Consider the following 23,272-nt stretch of genomic DNA (forward strand, 5'->3'; position numbering starts at 1 on the left):
CTACAAGTAGACTGCAGCATGCTTGTACCACCCACTAAAGTAGCACTATCAAACATGTCTCAGGCCTGTCACTGCAGCCTGTAGTGCAGTTTTAAACTGCCATTTCATCCTGTCAATATGAAACTTTTGCCAGAACTGAATGTTCCTTTTTAGGGCTCGGCTATAACGCGCTAAAAGCGCGTTCTCGCCAGAGAACTATTGTCGGCGTCTCAGCAGTCTCAGACGCCGAAGGGAGACAAGACCTGGCCGCGCGCAGCGTTTTTCCATAGGATAACGTTGTGCGCGCGGCCAGGTCTTGTCTCCACGGCAGGCCGGATCGCGTCGCGCGCCTCTGTGGAATGCAGGGGGAGTCTGCAGAGAGGCGCGCGGCGCTGATAACACGCTCCATGTGTTAGTTATTATTGTACTCGGTTTCATATCCGCTCCCCCTGTTTCTGTCCATTTCTTCGCAAACTCTGACACTTTGTCATGGACTATGATGGACGTCAGTTAGACATTTGCTGCTACTGCCTTTAATGCACCTGATTTCAGGGTTAAGAAGACCGTGCCAGGAAAAGAAAAGTAAACAAGGTTTTATCAGTCCTGTTTACTTTCTGTAGTTTCTACATCTTGATCTGTCTTTCCTGTTATGTAATGCCTTTGGGTCGAATCCGCTATGTAACAACTGCAAAATAAACAAATGCATTAATTAAATAAACTGCACACTTTTGTTGCTGATAAGATACTCTACCTTTCAGATTTCAGAAGCGCGCCTGTACCTACAGCCCGCCCACTCACAGCGCTGATGCTTTGCACTGAAGCCAGCACGCTCTGCCCGCCCGCCCCGGCGTCTCGCGCGCCCTGATCTATTTCCAAGGCCTCCGTAAATGGTTTCCATGCCAGCTGAGCGCGCGGCAGCATCCGCAGCCCCTGCGCCCTCCCTCCCCCTCTCATTCACCAGCCCCCCTCTCCCCCTGGCCCCGCCCCTGGTGCCCTGCCAGGGCTTGGCCTGGTCGCTGCTGCTTTTAACTCACACGAGGTCAAGAGTTTAAGTAAGTGACAAGGGCTGCGAGCCAATTCTCAGAGCGGAAACGTGCAGCCTGTGCACCAATCACAGCCCGAGGAAGGGTGGGCCACGCAGGGGGTGGTGCAGCTGCACCACACACACAACACAAACACAGAGGTGTGCAGGTGGCACGCTGCGCAGAAACAGACAGGTACTACACAGTCATGCTGCAGCACACTCTGTACAAACGACACAAACACAGAGAGACGTGCAGCAGACTCGCAGTACACAAACACAGCAGGCTGCAGGCACACACAAACATGCGTGCTGCAGCACACACTGTGTGAACACGAACACAGAGGCGCGCTGCAGGACATCAAACAGAAACACAGGAGTGTGCAGCAGGACACGCCACATGAAAGCACAATATGCACAACACAAATATAGAACACTAAACAACTGCACAGACGTGCAGCAGGCACGCTGCACAAAAACACAACAGGAACAACACAAACATTCATGCTGTAGCACACTGTACAACAACACAAACACATAGAGGTGTGCAGCAGCACATGCTGTACAAAAACACAGCAGGCACAACACAATTATGCTGCAGCACACTGTATATACAACACAAACACACAGAACACTAAACATAATCACACAAAAGGCATGCAGAAGCACACTCTATACAGAAGCAACAGCACCATATGCACAACTCCCCACACACACACAGATGTGCAGTAGCACCAGGTCTGGACTATGGTGCCCCCCATACACCTGTGTTTGGCCTCACAGGCACAGTTTCAAATCACGGTGGGTCCATTCAGCCTTTCATATTTCCGAGGTCAATGAGTACCATTGAGGTGGGCAACAATAAACACTTATTATTCAGAGTGAATGCTGGCTTTACAATTACACGTTATGATATTCTCGAAGCAGTAGTCATGTTAAGCCAAATACAAATGTAGGACTACAAATCCCACAATGCATAGCAAACACCTGGCCTGCATGAGCCCCTTACACAGAGTCAGTAAACCTGAGCCCTTTGAGACACACGACTCAAACACACGAGAGTAGAGAAGCACACAGCATACACACAAAACAGGTTGCAGAGGCCAGTTCAACAGGAAACAGGCCAGGTTATGCAGCACCCTGTTATACAAAGGCACATGGCTGCCAAGTGGCCTCAAGTCATATATGGCACCTTTAGAAAGCGTTTAAGCTGCCAGCACTTAGCATGCTGTTATATTTGAGACAACACCAGCAATGTTTATAAGTGAAACTACACTGATGACGTAGAAGTCGGGGCTGCCCAAGAATATCATATATCTGACATCTGGTTACATGACATCTACAATACAAAAAAACTGCCATAGCTCTCAAGAGGTCACAGGTCATGTGTGACACCATAAGCCAAGCCTGATGTCTTAAGTAAAACATGTTATATTTGGAACTTTTTTTTTTGTATTTAAACTTGGAACATGGGCTAAAAAATCACAAAATGCTAAAAATGCTGCAGGATAAAATGAAAGGACTTGTTGAAGGTGTCAACAACACTGACAATGGATCCGGTATGTGCAAGGCCGGCTTCGCTGGAGATGATGCTCCACATGCTGTCTTACCATCCATGTGGTGCGCCCAAGACATCAGGGTGTGATGGTTGGCATGGGCCAGAAAGACAACTACGTTGGTGATGAGGCTCAGAGCAAGTGTGGTATGCTGACCCTGAAGTAGCCCATTGAACACGGTATTGTCACCAACTGGGATGATATGGAAAAGATCTAGCATCACACCTTCTACAACGAGCTCCGTGTTGCCCCGAGGAACATCCTGTACTTCTAACTGAAGCTCCACTCAACCACAAGGCCAACAGAGAAAAGATGTCACAGATCATGTTTGAGACCTTCAACACTCCAGCCATGTATGTGGCTATCCAGGCTGTGCTGTCCCTGTATGCCTCTGGTCATACCACTGGTATTGTGATGAATTCTGGTGATGGTGTGTGCCCATCTGTGAAGGTTATGTGCTGCCTCATGCCATTCTGCGTCTTGACTTGGCTGGTCGTGACTTGACACACTACCTCATCAAGATCCTGACAGAGAGAGGCTACAGCTTCACAACAACAGTCGAAAGAGAAATTGTGCGTGACATCAAGGAGAAGCTGTGCTATGTTGCCCTGGACTTTGAGCAGGAAATGACCACTGCTGTGACTTCATCCTCCCTGGAAAAGAGTTATGAATTGCCTGGCGGTCAGGTGATCACCATTGGCAATGAGAGGTACAGGTGCCCAAATCAATCAATCAATCATATCATTTGTAAAGCGCACTACTCACTCGTGAGGGTCTCAAGGCACTGGGGTGGGGAATGCTGCTACTGCTCGGAAAGCCAGGTCATCCTTCCTTAGTATGGAATCATGTGGTATTCATGAAACCACATACAACTCTATCATGAAGTGTGATGTTTATATCCAAAAAGACTTGTATGTCAACACAGTGTTGTCTGGTGGTACCACAATGTACCCCGTTATTGCATACAGAATGCAGAAGGAAATCACAGCTCTAGCACCAAGCACCATGAAAATTAAGATCATTGTCCCACCTGAGCGCAAGTACTCTGTCCGGATTGGTGGTTCCATCCTGGCCTCCCTGTCCACCTTCCAGCAGATGTGGATCAGCAAGCAGGAGTACGATGAATGTGGGCCTTCAATTGTCCACTGTAAATGCTTCTAAATGACTGTAGCTCAATGCAGCTTGACAAACGTAACTTCGCAAAAAAAGAACCAAGACGAGGCATGGCTTTTTAGGGCTCGGCTATAACGCGCTGAAAGCGCGTTCTCGCCAGAGAACTATTGTCGGCGTCTCAGCAGTCTGAGACGCCGAAGGGAGACAAGACCTGGCCTTCCATAGGATAACGTTGTGCGCGCGCCCAGGTCTTGTCTCCACGGCATGCATGGCAGGCCGGGATCGCGTCGCGCGCCTCTGTGGAATGCAGGGGGAGTCTGCAGAGAGGCGCGCGGCGCTGATAATCAGCCATGCTTTTTTTTTTTGTGCCGTTTTTTTCGTGCCGTCTAAAGTAAGTGCTTCCTCGAGAAATAATCTTAGGAGATGCAGCGGCTTCCTTCACGTCTTCTGGTTTGATCAATTATTCTGGGAGCAGGCTATCCCAGAGTTCATAACATCCGACCCAACAAAAGGAAGGTATATAACGGTGCAGTCCAGCAGCTTAAAAGCACGTTTTTGAGTGCGTGTAACTCTTTTGCAGCTCCTCGGCAGTCAGCACAGATGATCAAGGAGCATGTAACAAACACAAGAAAGTGATAACTGGAGGTGAACATGTACACTAATGCTTCAGCGTAAGCACCACTGCCATGCACACACAGACACCACCACTCCCATGCACACACGGACACCACCACTCCCATGCACACACGGACACCACCACAGCCATGCACACACGGACACCACCACTGCCATGCACACACAGACACCACCACTGCCATACACACACGGACGCCACCACTGCCACGCACACACGGACACCACCACTGCCATGCACACACGGACACCACCACTGCCATGCACACACGGACACCACCACTGCCATGCACACACAGACACCACCACTGCCATACACACACGGACACCACCACTGCCATGCACACACAGACACCACCACTCCCATGCACACACGGACACCACCACTGCCATGCACACACGGACACCATCACTGCCATACACACACGGATACCACCACTGGCATACACACACGGATACCACCACTCCCATGCACAGACACGGACACCACCCGTGCTTAATTTGTAAAAAAAAAGTGCCAGGGCTTTCATTTGTAAAAAATTAAGTGAAAGGGCACTCGTCAGGAGGCTACTGTAGTTAGCCATACACATTACGCGACTTTGAGCTATTGGCATTGTAAATGACAATGACTTTTATTTATGTTTTTGTTTTTAAAACATAAATAAAAGACCTTGTCATTTACAATGTCAAGACCTTAAACTTGCGTTCATTTACAATGCTAATAGCTCTAACTTTTGCAATGCCGAGACCGTTGCATTGTAAATGCGTGTTATTAATGCTTCTAAGTCACCCCTAAGGTAGGACCAGAAGGCTCGTAGAGCAGGGTGCATAATATTTTAAAAATAGGGCATGATTAGTTGTGTTTTTCATGTCTTGGCAGTGGAAACCCCTCAGTCATTTTTCACTGCAACAGGGCTAACTCTCCCATGGACTCATTCTAGGTTACCTTATTACATTTAATAAGTGATAACTTCAGGTTGGGAACAGCTAGAATTGTAACTTAAAATCATCTTCAATGGTAAACTCCGATTTTAAATTACTATTTAGAAAAAGCCACTCTTAGAAAGGTTATAGAAACAAAAATTACCAACTACACACTTCTCTAGATCCTCAAATGTAAGAAAAAAACAACCCAGTGATACTTCTAGGTTAGTTGGGTATATTTCATTTGTACCCCTTTATTCTATTATTTTAAGGTTTTTTTAATTGTTTCATGTGTGAAAAGGACACTGAACATTTTGACAATTTACACATAAATACAATACATTTCTACAACATATAAAATATACAACATTTATATATAAACAAATACTTCATATTCATACAGCGTGTTTACTACTACGCCCTTCTTGGCTTCAGAAGCTCCCTGCCCTGTCTCTGGCATATACGACTCACACCTGAACCTGCCAACCCTTTGTTTTCCTAAACAGTCTGGAGCCAAACCAAAGGGGGTAAGAACTGACTAGAAGCAGTTTTAAGGTTCGACAGAGGGCGGGTCCCCCCACACACTAGCTGGTATGGTGTATAAAAATGGCAATCCTAGAACCTCTCATTAGAACATTTCCTGCACATGTGGAGACTCAGAAAAAGACTGTCCTGCTGTCTGAAGCCTGAAGGAAGAGAAGATATTCTTTACTTGAATCCAGGACCCCAGAAGTGACTCCATGGGGCTGTTGACCGACCCTCCTGTTTGAGCTACAGGAACCCAGCAAGCTTCTGGAGGCCTTCCTTGCATCTGCCCAGTACCTACTAATCCTGCCTGAATGCTGCTGCTGGGCTTTTCTGGAGTGAGCCCTAAACCCCAAGATGTGCCCCGCCAGATCCTGGACCCTTGGTTTGGTGTTAGAGTGTGCTCCTCCAACCCGTAAACTGAAAGAAGGGGACTCCAGGTAAAAAAAACTAGAGGCTCTTCACTTTGAAAGAACTGTCCCCTGTCTCCTTGGGAATGGCTTCACTGAATCCAGTACTGTAACAGCATCTGACTGCTGACTAGTCCTTACCAGATACAGACCGAACCGCAATGTGAAATTTTGGTTATGGCCTGAAACTTTGGCAACCCACTCCCGATAACCTCAATGAGTACTTCATGCATGGAACTGGGCTAAGAAGGTAAACTTTTCACCGGGACGAACCTAATCCCTGTATCCAACACACCCTCAATCGCAGTCGGCCTTAACTTTTGACTTCGACCCGGTCCAGCATGACCAGATGACAACGATTGATGCTTTGTGCTTTTCGGTGCTGTTTCTACTGAAAATTTTAAAAATGAATCTCACCGGTTCTACTGATTACATTTTTGTCATTTTGGTGTCGTATTTATTAAAATGTTTCTAAATTGGTTTGCCATTTTTTTCTTTTGGGTTGAGTGCAGTGGCATAAAATATGCTCTGCATCACCCGCAGTGTGGGGTGGGGGCAAGCTCCTGATTAAGTCCAGAGGCGGGCCCATCCACATACCTTGGAGGGGGGCCCCCTCAAGTTTTGTTAAGCCACTCATTGAATGCTGCATCCATATTTTACACATTGCCTCGAAGTTAAGCCTGACTGCGTTTGTGCCAATCTACCAGAAGGTTAAGGTTAAGCACAGGTTTATTTATTTACTTTTGTGGTTCACCCTAACAAGGATTGTGCTTATTACTTGAGTGGGGCTCTCACCCCTCTCAACTAATAACCCGATTTTTTCATCTTGCTTTGTAATTAACCTTCTTTTCTCCCAGCTATAGTTTTGATCTGAATATTGAAATATGATTGTAGTTTTCTCATTTTGTTGGTATAAGTTTAAAAATGTGCATCAGTTCTAAAAACGTGAGACCATCCTTACCTTTCTTCCTAGGCTTGTTTTTGTATCCTGAACATTTTATGCCCTGTGATATTAGGAAGAAACCTTCTGAAATAAAAGTTATTTAGAGGATAGAAATTGCGGCTTGGATAACCTACTCAGTTTATTTTGTTTTTTATCTATATTAGTTATGTGCTATGTATTTCAACTTTTTTTATAGTGGACTTTTAAAAAAAATAATGTGCCAAAAATGCTAGAATGAATAATCTCTAGCTGATGCACAGTCTTTTTCAGTGGTTGATATTAACAGGTTTAATCATACAAGTACTCTTTTAGAAATAGAAAGAACTTAACACACAAGGCCCCGAAATTATTTAGCTATTTTTTGTTGAAATTTTTTATTGGGAGTTTTACTTTTCATGATACATCGTTATACATTTTCATTAATACATGATGAGAGGTGTATACAGGCAGTCAGATGATATCAGTACATTATGGAACAACCATCCCATCATATAACGTATAGCAAAAGTAAGAAATAGCAAAATTACATGGATATTACATCTCCAGTGTACTAGTGCGAGTATTGGTAGGCCGACTAGTGCCTGCATATGTGGGTTTCCGCGAGTGCGCAAATTGATATTTAGTCCCCCAATCTATCCCTGTACACCTCTTTGGTTAATGGCCATGTTTGCGTTCCCAATACATATGAGCCGAGTCGGTGGGTGATGGGGGGGTGGGGGGGTGGGGGGGTAAACGTAGAACAGTTAACTGAGGGGGGAGGTGAGGGGGGATGGGAGGAGGTCGGGGAGCCTATGAATTGTATTGTGGTAGGCATCTATTTTGTGGTCGGTTCCATATTGTCCACAATGTATCTGTGGCATCAGTAGCGGGGGAAGAGAGACGTCCAAAGGGGGCTGCATCTTCCAGCAGGAGCACTAATCTGGTGGGACCCTAGTATCTAGTGTTGTCTCTTGTGTAAACTGGAACAGGAGTTGTGCCCATTCCATGGAGATGGGATGTTTGCGAATCCCCTTCACCTCCTCATCTCTCAGTGTTTCTTCCTCTGCTCCGAAATTATTTCGCTTTATCTTCAAAACATGTAATAGAAGCAGCCACAATGAGAAATGTAGTGGAAAATAGTACATGCTCCGACATTTCAAGGGATACTACAGGATCCATAAACCTGTGAAACTCTGAAATATTAATGAACATGTACCCTGGTTTGGAATTCCTAGTCGTAACAAGCATTTAGGGGCAGATTATGAGTTTGGCAGGGCAGCACGCCACTGCCCCACTCCTACACCACCAAACTCAACCTCTTGCCACCCGCCAGTTTGCGAGTTTTCTCGTCGTCTGGCGGACAGTCCTATGGCATTACCAAGGCGGTGCCTTTGAAAAAAGACACTGCAATGGGAACGGCAAAGCAAGTTCATGCACTGCATGGACTTTTAAGTCCATGCCGGGTTGGGGCTGGGCATTCATGCAGACAGGGGGGCACATCATGTGCCCCCCTGCATTCACTAGCATGCATGGGTCAAGGAGGGTCCTGTAGGGCCCCCTTTGTTTCATGACAGCCAGCAGTTTCATGGAGTAAGAACCTCCATGAGAGTGCTGATGGTCAGGAAACTCGTAATATGCATGGAGGTGCCGCAGCGGCACTGACCGCATATTGTGAGCTCCTGACTGTCATGCCCCCGCCAGGGAATGCCGTTCCCTGGTTTTGCAGCGGTCTGATAGTGGTCCGACCGCCAAAGTTGTAATACGGCGCTCCACCACGCCGTACCACCGTGAGTTTGGCAGTCCATGGACCACCAAACTCATAATCAGCCCCTAAGTCTCTTAGCAAAAACTAACACACAATAGAATTGTGGAAGCTCTTAACTCCAAAAGAGTTCACCTGCAATCGCATTGACATTGAGTTTGTTGCATTCTGGGTTATTAACTCCAGATTGATGTCACTAAATAAATACAGTTACCCTGCAGGCGGGCGTGTGTAAAACATAAATTACATAATAGTACAAATTACTTAATAAAACATATGGTTCTGTCAAATTAATAGAGCGTAGAATATTTAGGATAGAAAGTTGATAAGGACTGGACAAAGTGGTGGAAAACCTCGGGTTTAGTTTATGATGGGAAAAATTAGCAGACTCACTTAGAGTGGTGAGGTTATTCTGCTGCCTGTTTTAATTTTGTTGTCGTTTTTTTTGTTGTAGCTTCAACCTCCTAGCAACTGATTTTCAATTTTCTTGCAGAGATAGTTCATTTATTTTAAACTGTAGTTAAAATAAGAGTTTGAATCACTAAAAATAATTGGAACTTTAGTAAATGAAGGTTAAAATTGTATCTGAAAAAGATTTGGAAAGTAGCAGGAAATCCCGCAGTTCCAGCCAAATTAATATGTTTTCCTTGACTCAAGGCATACTGTGCTTAGTACACATCGATATTATGTTCAATAGAAATTCATTTAAAAATCCTAGCAGCTTATTAGTTTTACATGAATTCTGTAGGACATATTGGCTTGTCTGATTTAGCCATCAGCTGCTCTTACCCCACTTTCTAGCCATTAACAAAAAGTGTGTCGTGTGGTGTGTTGTAGCTCATAATGTATTTGTTTTGCCTTGGGCTTTAACTTGAGAAACAAACAATTCCATTTACTTACATAGCCTATTGGCTTTATGAAGTGGCCTCTAAGGATTTTTTTTGCTGTTACCATCCATGTTTGCCAGCTGAGTTCACGCTCCATCTCCATTTTAAAGGCCTTCAATTCCACAGTGTGCATTCTTACTAGCCAATAATAACATTTTACTCCCTACTTCCGGGTATTCAAACACTACAATGAACGACCCACTTCTTGTCCTTATTGTTATGTATCCAACCAGCTCTAGACTCTTCGGTTTCAAATGCTTATGCAGTGTCTGAATTAGCCTTGTACACGACAATTCGAGGTAGACAAAAAGGCTTATAAGCATATTGTTGCACACTTACATGTCCTTGCAGAAGCACGCTGCAGACCACGAATTACATTAGTACAAGGTCTCTCTTTAGAGTGATTTGGAAGGTGGACAGCAGTTCTGTGCTTTCTGACTCCACGTCATAGGGAAATACAGTTTGCAGTACTTGGCTTTGCTTTGACAAACCATTACAATCTAATTATGTTAGGTTACTTGACAACTGGTTGTTGTTGAATTAAGTGAATGGAAAACATCTCATCTGAGGTTCTGTCAGTTTTGTACATGGAAGCCCAGGATTGAAAACATGCTGTGAATATAGTGCCACTGGCCACCACAGGCCTTTCAATGTGACATCCAGCTGTGTAGCATTTTAGAATTACGATGTCCTGATACACGTACTGTGGTCTTGGCTTATGAAATTAATCTGCAGTCTTACTCAGAAGGCATCCACGTTTGTTTGGTTGCAGCCATTGCACCCATCATGAATTGTATTAATAAAGGCTAATGGATACAGCAGAACAAACCAGTGTATGTTGAGCTTCGTGTTATTCTTGAGCTGGAAATCAGAAGTTTCCTCTTGTGCCCTTTCAGAAGCATTATTTATGCATCTCCAAGGGATGCTACCACTTTCCTGTTTATGGCCTGCACTATACCTGCTTGTGTAATATGTCACGTGACCAGGTGGTCATCATATTTACAACAAGGGGTGGTGAGGGACAGAGTCTCTGAATTAAGCAGAATACTCTCACCCAGTCAAGAGATCAGGGCTAGATCCAACACCGTTTTTTAGCTCACTGCACCATCCCAGTTTCAGAACCTGGCTGTATGCAAATTAGTCTGTTCCTGTCCCAGTGCATGATGGGAACAGGGCAAACCAAACTACAAAAGCCAATTCTTACACTGGGAAGGAAACAAGCTTCCGGGAACCGGTTTCTGGCATTACAGCCGTCTTCGGCCCGGCTTGCTTGAATCCTGATGGTGCAATGAGCAAGGGACTCATGTCTGAGTATACCCTTCCACGCTTAGGGTGGACAAAAATATTTACAACAAGGGGTGGTGAGGGACAGAGTCTCTGAATTAAGCAGAATACTCTCACCCAGTCAAGAGATCAGGGCTAGATCCAACACCGTTTTTAGCTCACTGCACCATCCCAGTTTCAGAACCTGGCTGTATGCAAATTAGTCTGTTCCTGTCCCAGTGCATGATGGGAACAGGGCAAACCAAACTACAAAAGCCAATTCTTACACTGGGAAGGAAACAAGCTTCCGGGGACCGGTTTCTGGCATTACAGCCGTCTTCGGCCCGGCTTGCTTGAATCCTGATGGTGCAATGAGCAAGGGACTCATGTCTGAGTATACCCTTCCACGCTTAGGGTGGACAAAAATATTTACAACAAGGGGTGGTGAGGGACAGAGTCTCTGAATTAAGCAGAATACTCTCACCCAGTCAAGAGATCAGGGCTAGATCCAACACCGTTTTTTAGCTCACTGCACCATCCCAGTTTCAGAACCTGGCTGTATGCAAATTAGTCTGTTCCTGTCCCAGTGCATGATGGGAACAGGGCAAACCAAACTACAAAAGCCAATTCTTACACTGGGAAGGAAACAAGCTTCCGGGGACCGGTTTCTGGCATTACAGCCGTCTTCGGCCCGGCTTGCTTGAATCCTGATGGTGCAATGAGCAAGGGACTCATGTCTGAGTATACCCTTCCACGCTTAGGGTGGACAAAAATATTTACAACAAGGGGTGGTGAGGGACAGAGTCTCTGAATTAAGCAGAATACTCTCACCCAGTCAAGAGATCAGGGCTAGATCCAACACCGTTTTTTAGCTCACTGCACCATCCCAGTTTCAGAACCTGGCTGTATGCAAATTAGTCTGTTCCTGTCCCAGTGCATGATGGGAACAGGGCAAACCAAACTACAAAAGCCAATTCTTACACTGGGAAGGAAACAAGCTTCCGGGGACCGGTTTCTGGCATTACAGCCGTCTTCGGCCCGGCTTGCTTGAATCCTGATGGTGCAATGAGCAAGGGACTCATGTCTGAGTATACCCTTCCACGCTTAGGGTGGACAAAAATATTTACAACAAGGGGTGGTGAGGGACAGAGTCTCTGAATTAAGCAGAATACTCTCACCCAGTCAAGAGATCAGGGCTAGATCCAACACCGTTTTTTAGCTCACTGCACCATCCCAGTTTCAGAACCTGGCTGTATGCAAATTAGTCTGTTCCTGTCCCAGTGCATGATGGGAACAGGGCAAACCAAACTACAAAAGCCAATTCTTACACTGGGAAGGAAACAAGCTTCCGGGGACCGGTTTCTGGCATTACAGCCGTCTTCGGCCCGGCTTGCTTGAATCCTGATGGTGCAATGAGCAAGGGACTCATGTCTGAGTATACCCTTCCACGCTTAGGGTGGACAAAAATATTTACAACAAGGGGTGGTGAGGGACAGAGTCTCTGAATTAAGCAGAATACTCTCACCCAGTCAAGAGATCAGGGCTAGATCCAACACCGTTTTTTAGCTCACTGCACCATCCCAGTTTCAGAACCTGGCTGTATGCAAATTAGTCTGTTCCTGTCCCAGTGCATGATGGGAACAGGGCAAACCAAACTACAAAAGCCAATTCTTACACTGGGAAGGAAACAAGCTTCCGGGGACCGGTTTCTGGCATTACAGCCGTCTTCGGCCCGGCTTGCTTGAATCCTGATGGTGCAATGAGCAAGGGACTCATGTCTGAGTATACCCTTCCACGCTTAGGGTGGACACAAATATTTACAACAAGGGGTGGTGAGGGACAGAGTCTCTGAATTAAGCAGAATACTCTCACCCAGTCAAGAGATCAGGGCTAGATCCAACACCGTTTTTTAGCTCACTGCACCATCCCAGTTTCAGAACCTGGCTGTATGCAAATTAGTCTGTTCCTGTCCCAGTGCATGATGGGAACAGGGCAAACCAAACTACAAAAGCCAATTCTTACACTGGGAAGGAAACAAGCTTCCGGGGACCGGTTTCTGGCATTACAGCCGTCTTCGGCCCGGCTTGCTTGAATCCTGATGGTGCAATGAGCAAGGGACTCATGTCTGAGTATACCCTTCCACGCTTAGGGTGGACAAAAATATTTACAACAAGGGGTGGTGAGGGACAGAGTCTCTGAATTAAGCAGAATACTCTCACCCAGTCAAGAGATCAGGGCTAGATCCAACACCGTTTTTTAGCTCACTGCACCATCCCAGTTTCAGAACCTGGCTGTATGCAAATTAGTCTGTTCCTGTCCCAGTGCATGATGGGAACAGGGCAAACCAAACTACAAAAGCCAATTCTTACACTGGGAAGGAAACAAGCTTCCGGGGACCGGTTTCTGCCATTTCAGGCGTCTTCGGCCCGGCTTGCTTGAATCCTGATGGTGCAATGAGCAAGGGACTCACATCTGAGTATACCCTTCCACGCTTAGGGTGGACAAAATTATTTACAACAAGGGGTGGTGATGGACAGAGTCTCTGAATTAAGCAGAGTACTCTCACCCAGTCAAGAGATCAGGGCTAGATCCAACACCGTTTTTTAGCTCATTGCACCATCCCAGTTTCAGAACCTGGCTGTATGCAAATTAGTCTGTCCCTGGCCCAGTGCATCATGGGAACAGGGCAGACCAGACTACAAAAGCCAATTCTTACACTGGGAAGGAAACAAGCTTCCGGGGACCGGTTTCTGCCATTTCAGGCGTCTTCGGCCCGGCTTGCTTGAATCCTGATGGTGCAATGAGCAAGGGACTCACATCTGAGTATACCCTTCCACGCTTAGGGTGGACAAAATTATTTACAACAAGGGGTGGTGATGGACAGAGTCTCTGAATTAAGCAGAGTACTCTCACCCAGTCAAGAGATCAGGGCTAGATCCAACACCGTTTTTTAGCTCATTGCACCATCCCAGTTTCAGAACCTGGCTGTATGCAAATTAGTCTGTCCCTGGCCCAGTGCATCATGGGAACAGGGCAGACCAGACTACAAAAGCCAATTCTTACACTGGGAAGGAAACAAGCTTCCGGGGACCGGTTTCTGCCATTTCAGGCGTCTTCGGCCCGGCTTGCTTGAATCCTGATGGTGCAATGAGCAAGGGACTCACATCTGAGTATACCCTTCCACGCTTAGGGTGGACAAAATTATTTACAACAAGGGGTGGTGATGGACAGAGTCTCTGAATTAAGCAGAGTACTCTCACCCAGTCAAGAGATCAGGGCTAGATCCAACACCGTTTTTTAGCTCATTGCACCATCCCAGTTTCAGAACCTGGCTGTATGCAAATTAGTCTGTCCCTGGCCCAGTGCATCATGGGAACAGGGCAGACCAGACTACAAAAGCCAATTCTTACACTGGGAAGGAAACAAGCTTCCGGGGACCGGTTTCTGCCATTTCAGGCGTCTTCGGCCCGGCTTGCTTGAATCCTGATGGTGCAATGAGCAAGGGACTCACATCTGAATATACCCTTCCACGCTTAGGGTGGACAAAATTATTTACAACAAGGGGTGGTGATGGACAGAGTCTCTGAATTAAGCAGAGTACTCTCACCCAGTCAAGAGATCAGGGCTAGATCCAACACCGTTTTTTAGCTCATTGCACCATCCCAGTTTCAGAACCTGGCTGTATGCAAATTAGTCTGTCCCTGGCCCAGTGCATCATGGGAACAGGGCAGACCAGACTACAAAAGCCAATTCTTACACTGGGAAGGAAACAAGCTTCCGGGGACCGGTTTCTGCCATTTCAGGCGTCTGCGGCCCGGCTTGCTTGAATCCTGATGGTGCAATGAGCAAGGGACTCACATCTGAGTATACCCTTCCACGCTTAGGGTGGACAAAATTATTTACAACAAGGGGTGGTGATGGACAGAGTCTCTGAATTAAGCAGAGTACTCTCACCCAGTCAAGAGATCAGGGCTAGATCCAACACCGTTTTTTTAGCTCATTGCACCATCCCAGTTTCAGAACCTGGCTGTATGCAAATTAGTCTGTCCCTGGCCCAGTGCATCATGGGAACAGGGCAGACCAGACTACAAAAGCCAATTCTTACACTGGGAAGGAAACAAGCTTCCGGGGACCGGTTTCTGCCATTTCAGGCGTCTTCGGCCCGGCTTGCTTGAATCCTGATGGTGCAATGAGCAAGGGACTCGCATCTGAGTATACCCTTCCACGCTTAGGGTGGACAAAATTATTTACAACAAGGGGTGGTGATGGACAGAGTCTCTGAATTAAGCAGAGTACTCTCACCCAGTCAAGAGATCAGGGCTAGATCCAACACCGTTTTTTAGCTCATTGCACCATCCCAGTTTCAGAACCTGGCTGTATGCAAATTAGTCTGTCCCTGGCCCAGTGCATCATGGGAACAAGGCAGACCAGACTACAAAAGCCAATTCTTACACTGGGAAGGAAACAAGCTTCCGGGGACCGGTTTCTGCCATTTCAGGCGTCTTCGGCCCGGCTTGCTTGAATCCTGATGGTGCAATGAGCAAGGGACTCACATCTGAGTATACCCTTCCACGCTTAGGGTGGACAAAATTATTTACAACAAGGGGTGGTGATGGACAGAGTCTCTGAATTAAGCAGAGTACTCTCACCCAGTCAAGAGATCAGGGCTAGATCCAACACCGTTTTTTAGCTCATTGCACCATCCCAGTTCTGAAACTGGGATGGTGCAGTGAGCTAAAAAACGGTGTTGGATCTAGCCCTGATCTCTTGACTGGGTGAGAGTATTCTGCTTAATTCAGAGACTCTGTCCCTCACCACCCCTTGTTGTAAATATTTTTGTCCACCCTAAGCGTGGAAGGGTATACTCAGACATGAGTCCCTTGCTCATTGCACCATCAGGATTCAAGCAAGCCGGGCCGAAGACGGCTGTAATGCCAGAAACCGGTCCCCGGAAGCTTGTTTCCTTCCCAGTGTAAGAATTGGCTTTTGTAGTTTGGTTTGCCCTGTTCCCATCATGCACTGGGACAGGAACAGACTAATTTGCATACAGCCAGGTTCTGAAACTGGGATGGTGCAGTGAGCTAAAAAACGGTGTTGGATCTAGCCCTGATCTCTTGACTGGGTGAGAGTATTCTGCTTAATTCAGAGACTCTGTCCCTCACCACCCCTTGTTGTAAATATTTTTGTCCACCCTAAGCGTGGAAGGGTATACTCAGACATGAGTCCCTTGCTCATTGCACCATCAGGATTCAAGCAAGCCGGGCCGAAGACGGCTGTAATGCCAGAAACCGGTCCCCGGAAGCTTGTTTCCTTCCCAGTGTAAGAATTGGCTTTTGTAGTTTGGTTTGCCCTGTTCCCATCATGCACTGGGACAGGAACAGACTAATTTGCATACAGCCAGGTTCTGAAACTGGGATGGTGCAGTGAGCTAAAAAACGGTGTTGGATCTAGCCCTGATCTCTTGACTGGGTGAGAGTATTCTGCTTAATTCAGAGACTCTGTCCCTCACCACCCCTTGTTGTAAATATTTTTGTCCACCCTAAGCGTGGAAGGGTATACTCAGACATGAGTCCCTTGCTCATTGCACCATCAGGATTCAAGCAAGCCGGGCCGAAGACGGCTGTAATGCCAGAAACCGGTCCCCGGAAGCTTGTTTCCTTCCCAGTGTAAGAATTGGCTTTTTTAGTTTGGTTTGCCCTGTTCCCATCATGCACTGGGACAGGAACAGACTAATTTGCATACAGCCAGGTTCTGAAACTGGGATGGTGCAGTGAGCTAAAAAACGGTGTTGGATCTAGCCCTGATCTCTTGACTGGGTGAGAGTATTCTGCTTAATTCTGAGACTCTGTCCCTCACCACCCCTTGTTGTAAATATTTTTGTCCACCCTAAGCGTGGAAGGGTATACTCAGACATGAGTCCCTTGCTCATTGCACCATCAGGATTCAAGCAAGCCGGGCCGAAGACGGCTGTAATGCCAGAAACCGGTCCCCGGAAGCTTGTTTCCTTCCCAGTGTAAGAATTGGCTTTTGTAGTTTGGTTTGCCCTGTTCCCATCATGCACTGGGACAGGAACAGACTAATTTGCATACAGCCAGGTTCTGAAACTGGGATGGTGCAGTGAGCTAAAAAACGGTGTTGGATCTAGCCCTGATCTCTTGACTGGGTGAGAGTATTCTGCTTAATTCAGAGACTCTGTCCCTCACCACCCCTTGTTGTAAATATTTTTGTCCACCCTAAGCGTGGAAGGGTATACTCAGACATGAGTCCCTTGCTCATTGCACCATCAGGATTCAAGCAAGCCGGGCCGAAGACGGCTGTAATGCCAGAAACCGGTCCCCGGAAGCTTGTTTCCTTCCCAGTGTAAGAATTGGCTTTTGTAGTTTGGTTTGCCCTGTTCCCATCATGCACTGGGCCAGGGACAGACTAATTTGCATACAGCCAGGTTCTGAAACTGGGATGGTGCAATGAGCTAAAAAACGGTGTTGGATCTAGCCCTGATCTCTTGACTAGGTGAGAGTATTCTGCTTAATTCAGAGACTCTGTCCCTCACCACCCCTTGTTGTAAATATTTTTGTCCACCCTAAGCGTGGAAGGGTATACTCAGACATGAGTCCCTTGCTCATTGCACCATCAGGATTCAAGCAAGCCGGGCCGAAGACGCCTGAAATGGCAGAAACCGGTCCCCGGAAGCTTGTTTCCTTCCCAGTGTAAGAATTGGCTTTTGTAGTCTGGTCTGCCCTGTTCCCATGATGCACTGGGCCAGGGACAGACTAATTTGCATACAGCCAGGTTCTGAAACTGGGATGGTGCAATGAGCTAAAAAACGGTGTTGGATCTAGCCCTGATCTCTTGACTGGGTGAGAGTACTCTGCTTAATTCAGAGACTCTGTCCATCACCACCCCTTGTTGTAAATAATTTTGTCCACCCTAAGCGTGGAAGGGTATACTCAGATGTGAGTCCCTTGCTCATTGCACCATCAGGATTCAAGCAAGCCGGGCCGAAGACGCCTGAAATGGCAGAAACCGGTCCCCGGAAGCTTGTTTCCTTCCCAGTGTAAGAATTGGCTTTTGTAGTCTGGTCTGCCCTGTTCCCATGATGCACTGGGCCAGGGACAGACTAATTTGCATACAGCCAGGTTCTGAAACTGGGATGGTGCAATGAGCTAAAAAACGGTGTTGGATCTAGCCCTGATCTCTTGACTGGGTGAGAGTACTCTGCTTAATTCAGAGACTCTGTCCATCACCACCCCTTGTTGTAAATAATTTTGTCCACCCTAAGCGTGGAAGGGTATACTCAGATGTGAGTCCCTTGCTCATTGCACCATCAGGATTCAATCAAGCCGGGCCGAAGACGCCTGAAATGGCAGAAACCGGTCCCCGGAAGCTTGTTTCCTTCCCAGTGTAAGAATTGGCTTTTGTAGTCTGGTCTGCCCTGTTCCCATGATGCACTGGGCCAGGGACAGACTAATTTGCATACAGCCAGGTTCTGAAACTGGGATGGTGCAATGAGCTAAAAAACGGTGTTGGATCTAGCCCTGATCTCTTGACTGGGTGAGAGTACTCTGCTTAATTCAGAGACTCTGTCCATCACCACCCCTTGTTGTAAATAATTTTGTCCACCCTAAGCGTGGAAGGGTATACTCAGATGTGAGTCCCTTGCTCATTGCACCATCAGGATTCAAGCAAGCCGGGCCGAAGACGCCTGAAATGGCAGAAACCGGTCCCCGGAAGCTTGTTTCCTTCCCAGTGTAAGAATTGGCTTTTGTAGTCTGGTCTGCCCTGTTCCCATGATGCACTGGGCCAGGGACAGACTAATTTGCATACAGCCAGGTTCTGAAACTGGGATGGTGCAATGAGCTAAAAAACGGTGTTGGATCTAGCCCTGATCTCTTGACTGGGTGAGAGTACTCTGCTTAATTCAGAGACTCTGTCCATCACCACCCCTTGTTGTAAATAATTTTGTCCACCCTAAGCATGGAAGGGTATACTCAGATGTGAGTCCCTTGCTCATTGCACCATCAGGATTCAAGCAAGCCGGGCCGAAGACGCCTGAAATGGCAGAAACCGGTCCCCGGAAGCTTGTTTCCTTCCCAGTGTAAGAATTGGCTTTTGTAGTCTGGTCTGCCCTGTTCCCATGATGCACTGGGCCAGGGACAGACTAATTTGCATACAGCCAGGTTCTGAAACTGGGATGGTGCAATGAGCTAAAAAACGGTGTTGGATCTAGCCCTGATCTCTTGACTGGGTGAGAGTACTCTGCTTAATTCAGAGACTCTGTCCATCACCACCCCTTGTTGTAAATAATTTTGTCCACCCTAAGCGTGGAAGGGTATACTCAGATGTGAGTCACTTGCTCATTGCACCATCAGGATTCAAGCAAGCCGGGCCGAAGACGCCTGAAATGGCAGAAACCGGTCCCCGGAAGCTTGTTTCCTTCCCAGTGTAAGAATTGGCTTTTGTAGTCTGGTCTGCCCTGTTCCCATGATGCACTGGGCCAGGGACAGACTAATTTGCATACAGCCAGGTTCTGAAACTGGGATGGTGCAATGAGCTAAAAAACGGTGTTGGATCTAGCCCTGATCTCTTGACTGGGTGAGAGTACTCTGCTTAATTCAGAGACTCTGTCCATCACCACCCCTTGTTGTAAATAATTTTGTCCACCCTAAGCGTGGAAGGGTATACTCAGATGTGAGTCCCTTGCTCATTGCACCATCAGGATTCAAGCAAGCCGGGCCGAAGACGCCTGAAATGGCAGAAACCGGTCCCCGGAAGCTTGTTTCCTTCCCAGTGTAAGAATTGGCTTTTGTAGTCTGGTCTGCCCTGTTCCCATGATGCACTGGGCCAGGGACAGACTAATTTGCATACAGCCAGGTTCTGAAACTGGGATGGTGCAATGAGCTAAAAAACGGTGTTGGATCTAGCCCTGATCTCTTGACTGGGTGAGAGTACTCTGCTTAATTCAGAGACTCTGTCCATCACCACCCCTTGTTGTAAATAATTTTGTCCACCCTAAGCGTGGAAGGGTATACTCAGATGTGAGTCCCTTGCTCATTGCACCATCAGGATTCAAGCAAGCCGGGCCGAAGACGCCTGAAATGGCAGAAACCGGTCCCCGGAAGCTTGTTTCCTTCCCAGTGTAAGAATTGGCTTTTGTAGTCTGGTCTGCCCTGTTCCCATGATGCACTGGGCCAGGGACAGACTAATTTGCATACAGCCAGGTTCTGAAACTGGGATGGTGCAATGAGCTAAAAAACGGTGTTGGATCTAGCCCTGATCTCTTGACTGGGTGAGAGTACTCTGCTTAATTCAGAGACTCTGTCCATCACCACCCCTTGTTGTAAATAATTTTGTCCACCCTAAGCGTGGAAGGGTATACTCAGATGTGAGTCCCTTGCTCATTGCACCATCAGGATTCAAGCAAGCCGGGCCGAAGACGCCTGAAATGGCAGAAACCGGTCCCCGGAAGCTTGTTTCCTTCCCAGTGTAAGAATTGGCTTTTGTAGTCTGGTCTGCCCTGTTCCCATGATGCACTGGGCCAGGGACAGACTAATTTGCATACAGCCAGGTTCTGAAACTGGGATGGTGCAATGAGCTAAAAAACGGTGTTGGATCTAGCCCTGATCTCTTGACTGGGTGAGAGTACTCTGCTTAATTCAGAGACTCTGTCCATCACCACCCCTTGTTGTAAATAATTTTGTCCACCCTAAGCGTGGAAGGGTATACTCAGATGTGAGTCCCTTGCTCATTGCACCATCAGGATTCAAGCAAGCCGGGCCGAAGACGCCTGAAATGGCAGAAACCGGTCCCCGGAAGCTTGTTTCCTTCCCAGTGTAAGAATTGGCTTTTGTAGTCTGGTCTGCCCTGTTCCCATGATGCACTGGGCCAGGGACAGACTAATTTGCATACAGCCAGGTTCTGAAACTGGGATGGTGCAATGAGCTAAAAAACGGTGTTGGATCTAGCCCTGATCTCTTGACTGGGTGAGAGTACTCTGCTTAATTCAGAGACTCTGTCCATCACCACCCCTTGTTGTAAATAATTTTGTCCACCCTAAGCGTGGAAGGGTATACTCAGATGTGAGTCCCTTGCTCATTGCACCATCAGGATTCAAGCAAGCCGGGCCGAAGACGCCTGAAATGGCAGAAACCGGTCCCCGGAAGCTTGTTTCCTTCCCAGTGTAAGAATTGGCTTTTGTAGTCTGGTCTGCCCTGTTCCCATGATGCACTGGGCCAGGGACAGACTAATTTGCATACAGCCAGGTTCTGAAACTGGGATGGTGCAATGAGCTAAAAAACGGTGTTGGATCTAGCCCTGATCTCTTGACTGGGTGAGAGTACTCTGCTTAATTCAGAGACTCTGTCCATCACCACCCCTTGTTGTAAATAATTTTGTCCACCCTAAGCGTGGAAGGGTATACTCAGATGTGAGTCCCTTGCTCATTGCACCATCAGGATTCAAGCAAGCCGGGCCGAAGACGCCTGAAATGGCAGAAACCGGTCCCCGGAAGCTTGTTTCCTTCCCAGTGTAAGAATTGGCTTTTGTAGTCTGGTCTGCCCTGTTCCCATGATGCACTGGGCCAGGGACAGACTAATTTGCATACAGCCAGGTTCTGAAACTGGGATGGTGCAATGAGCTAAAAAACGGTGTTGGATCTAGCCCTGATCTCTTGACTGGGTGAGAGTACTCTGCTTAATTCAGAGACTCTGTCCATCACCACCCCTTGTTGTAAATAATTTTGTCCACCCTAAGCGTGGAAGGGTATACTCAGATGTGAGTCCCTTGCTCATTGCACCATCAGGATTCAAGCAAGCCGGGCCGAAGACGCCTGAAATGGCAGAAACCGGTCCCCGGAAGCTTGTTTCCTTCCCAGTGTAAGAATTGGCTTTTGTAGTCTGGTCTGCCCTGTTCCCATGATGCACTGGGCCAGGGACAGACTAATTTGCATACAGCCAGGTTCTGAAACTGGGATGGTGCAATGAGCTAAAAAACGGTGTTGGATCTAGCCCTGATCTCTTGACTGGGTGAGAGTACTCTGCTTAATTCAGAGACTCTGTCCATCACCACCCCTTGTTGTAAATAATTTTGTCCACCCTAAGCGTGGAAGGGTATACTCAGATGTGAGTCCCTTGCTCATTGCACCATCAGGATTCAAGCAAGCCGGGCCGAAGACGCCTGAAATGGCAGAAACCGGTCCCCGGAAGCTTGTTTCCTTCCCAGTGTAAGAATTGGCTTTTGTAGTCTGGTCTGCCCTGTTCCCATGATGCACTGGGCCAGGGACAGACTAATTTGCATACAGCCAGGTTCTGAAACTGGGATGGTGCAATGAGCTAAAAAACGGTGTTGGATCTAGCCCTGATCTCTTGACTGGGTGAGAGTACTCTGCTTAATTCAGAGACTCTGTCCATCACCACCCCTTGTTGTAAATAATTTTGTCCACCCTAAGCGTGGAAGGGTATACTCAGATGTGAGTCCCTTGCTCATTGCACCATCAGGATTCAAGCAAGCCGGGCCGAAGACGCCTGAAATGGCAGAAACCGGTCCCCGGAAGCTTGTTTCCTTCCCAGTGTAAGAATTGGCTTTTGTAGTCTGGTCTGCCCTGTTCCCATGATGCACTGGGCCAGGGACAGACTAATTTGCATACAGCCAGGTTCTGAAACTGGGATGGTGCAATGAGCTAAAAAACGGTGTTGGATCTAGCCCTGATCTCTTGACTGGGTGAGAGTACTCTGCTTAATTCAGAGACTCTGTCCATCACCACCCCTTGTTGTAAATAATTTTGTCCACCCTAAGCGTGGAAGGGTATACTCAGATGTGAGTCCCTTGCTCATTGCACCATCAGGATTCAAGCAAGCCGGGCCGAAGACGCCTGAAATGGCAGAAACCGGTCCCCGGAAGCTTGTTTCCTTCCCAGTGTAAGAATTGGCTTTTGTAGTCTGGTCTGCCCTGTTCCCATGATGCACTGGGCCAGGGACAGACTAATTTGCATACAGCCAGGTTCTGAAACTGGGATGGTGCAATGAGCTAAAAAACGGTGTTGGATCTAGCCCTGATCTCTTGACTGGGTGAGAGTACTCTGCTTAATTCAGAGACTCTGTCCATCACCACCCCTTGTTGTAAATAATTTTGTCCACCCTAAGCGTGGAAGGGTATACTCAGATGTGAGTCCCTTGCTCATTGCACCATCAGGATTCAAGCAAGCCGGGCCGAAGACGCCTGAAATTGCAGAAACCAGTCCCCGGAAGCTTGTTTCCTTCCCAGTGTAAGAATTGGCTTTTGT

The 23,272-nt window shown here is 47.3% G+C and overlaps 1 protein-coding gene and 1 pseudogene across 2 annotated transcripts in view; both read left to right on the top strand.

The window, feature by feature from the left end:
* TENM3 (teneurin transmembrane protein 3) overlaps positions 1-23,272 on the top strand; it is a 1,441,545-nt gene that overhangs the window by 45,140 nt on the left and 1,373,133 nt on the right. The gene's annotated exons all lie outside the window — the stretch shown is intronic.
* LOC144821708 (actin, cytoplasmic 1-like) lies at positions 2,553-3,784 on the top strand (annotated as a pseudogene).

This window comes from Lissotriton helveticus, chromosome 2_2 (genome assembly GCF_964261635.1).
Source record: "Lissotriton helveticus chromosome 2_2, aLisHel1.1, whole genome shotgun sequence".
Lineage (NCBI taxonomy): Eukaryota > Metazoa > Chordata > Amphibia > Caudata > Salamandridae > Lissotriton > Lissotriton helveticus.